Source organism: Perca flavescens, chromosome 17 (genome assembly GCF_004354835.1).
Source record: "Perca flavescens isolate YP-PL-M2 chromosome 17, PFLA_1.0, whole genome shotgun sequence".
NCBI classification, from domain to species: Eukaryota; Metazoa; Chordata; class Actinopteri; order Perciformes; family Percidae; genus Perca; species Perca flavescens.
Window position 1 is genome coordinate 6,207,010 of NC_041347.1, and position 2,933 is coordinate 6,209,942.

Below are 2,933 nucleotides of genomic sequence, written 5' to 3' on the forward strand. Positions count from 1 at the left end.
GAGTCCCAGCCAGGAAGCTGTCAGGAAGCAGGCAGGAAGGGCTGCAGCAGGAGCAGATTTTCACAATGAAAGTACATTTGGACTGCTGTGTCGATGCTCAGTTACTGACTGAAAGATTTAATGACTGTAGACACCGACTACTCATTACACAAGCTGAACATGTTTCCTAAAATATGAAATCCATCCCCCCACCCCCTCTGTCTTCTTTCCTCACTGATACCAACAGTCAAGTCTTTAACACAAACATATTAATGTGGGAGTGAATCAAACCTCCAACAGACCCAATGAAATAGCTTTTCTGTCACATTAATGACATGTTGCTGCAGTAAAAGTACTAATAGCACAGTGTGAAGTTCCAGCAGCTGGCTGAGCAGATAACTAACGTGGAGAGAAAACAGACAGACTCTCTGCTCCCTGAATTCAACACAATATGAAAATGAAAAAGTGAAAGACTTACGTACTCGACTGCTCTGATTGGAGGGTTTCTCACGCTGCAGCTCAACCTGGAAGACCTCTGGGACACCGAGACATCTTATTGTGTGTAAAAGTTAAAACAGAAAAACCACAAACACTCTCGCAGTATCTTTATGCTTTTATTGTGAAAAGAGACAGAAATCAAAACATGACACAAGTCAACGGCATTTCTACAATTTGATGATCACAGCTTCCATCTTTAAAGGACTGGAAGTAGAAGAAGTTTACAGTGTTCACCAGGAATCTGTTCAATCATTCTGGATTATTGTATACAAAGTGCATTCATTACTTCATAACAATAAGTGTGATCATGTACAGACTCAACTGATCAGCAGTGAGAAACAGGAGGAGACTTTCCGTCCTACACACGACACAGAGACACTGAGGAACCAGAAACAGACCCTAACCCTGACCCAGGATTGAGAGGCTGAGTGAATGTGGTGTTGAAGGTGTGGAGGTGGATCAGTGAATCAGAGGAGACTGTGTAGAAGGACAGAGAGCCAGCAGGACAGTCCACATACACTGCTACTCTGTGAGTAGAGAGACAGAGGAGGAGGAGATGGATGTTGCTCTCTTATTGTGCCAGACAGAGTAACCATCACCAGAGCAAAACAGACTCCATGACTGATCATTACATCCAAACAAACAGTCAACACTGTGTCCTCTCCTCCCGATTCCTCTGTAACTCAATGATATATTAACCTCTCCTAACCTCTCGACCTCCCAGTAACAGCGACCAGTCAGACCATCTCTACACAGCAGCTGTTCCCAGGACTCAAACCTCTCTGGATGATCAGGATATGGTTGATCCTCCTCCACACGTGTCACCTTCCTGTTGTTGTCAGACAGTTTGAGGACTCTGTGTACTGTGTTTGTGTCGAGTGTGAGTTCACAGGAACCTGACGGAGAGGAGACACAACACAGCTGCAGTTATTAACCAATCAGCACTTTGATGATGACATCAGAGGATTCAATGAGTGATGTCACAGTTTGATGAGGCTCCACCCTAAAAGGAGGAGGGGGGCATTACATCAATGTCTAACACAATGGGACCATAATGTTTCAAGGCAATGAGGCCAGTTTCAGCTCTGTCCAAGAGGACTTCTCAACACCATCAAAGCTCTGGCAGAGACTGAGAAACAGAGACAGGAGAAGATCAGCAGTGAGGAGAAAAGCAACTTCAACCCCACAGAATATCCACCAGGGGAAGAGCTGGAAGAGGAATAGCCTTTAGGAGACCGTTAAGGGCACAGCAGTCAACTGGACAGCAGAGTGTCCGATATGAGAGAGAGTCTGTCTCTGCAAGAAGTAGAGCTGGTGGAACTGAAGGAGCTACTGCTTTCCCAACAGACATCCACTGAATCCACACAGCAACTAAGAGACCAGCTCAGCCAGGTGAGGAACGAGATGAAGGCCTCGATACAGGAGCTAAGAGGAGAGGTCCAGGGGCTGCAGCAGGACAGAGAAGCTCTGAGAACAGATCTCACTGCTATAAGAGAGGAGCTACAGCAGGACAGACAGGCCATGGGCAGATATCTCACTGTTATAAGAGAGGAGCTGCACCTGAAAGACCAAAATGCAATGCCCCAGGACTGACAATGCCCTCCAGCTGCTCACTGAGCCCCTCCTGGGTCAGCCTAGCCATATCATCCACACAGGTACTAATGACCTGAGACTACAGCAGGAGAGGGTAGTAGAGTCTGTGAAGAGAGTAGCACACAGACCTTCCCCTCATCAAAGATTATAATCTCTACCGTCCTCCCACGAAGAGACTTCCATCCTGACACCATCCACCAGATAAATGCTGAAATGTCATATGGATGTGCCCTCATGCCAAATGTCCCCCTGGCCCACCACCCTACCCTCAACATCCACAGCCTTTACCACAATGTCCACCTCCACAAAGATACCGTCAGCACCTTTGCAAAGAAATTAAAAGATGTGGCTTTAGGACGCAACCAAGGAACCTCCCCACAGAACCAACAGACAGAGCAGCTTCCACCCAGCCGGCCTGTATTATATATTGTATATTGTATATTGTATTTGCAAACAATGAAGCCATTTACTGTCTCCATGTTGAATATTCAGGGCCTTAACTCTTCATTGTTTGGATGTAAAAGTGAAACCCCTGAATTCAAAGACAACACCAAAGACACAATTCAATAATAGTATCAAATCATAACAAGAGTTATCTCGAGACACTTTACAGTTAGAGTAGGTCTAGACCGCACTCTATAATTTCCAAAGCCCCAACAATTACAGTAATTCCCTCAAGAGCAAGCATTAGCAGTGGCTATCGCAACAGTGGCGAGGAAAAACTCCCTTTTAGGAAGAAACCTCGGATAGACCCAGGCTCTTGGTAGGCTGTATCTGATGGGGCCAGTTGGGGGTGTGATGAACAGTGGCAATAATAGTCATAATAAGGATAACGGAACAGTGACTTCAAAGGTAGTCTTTGT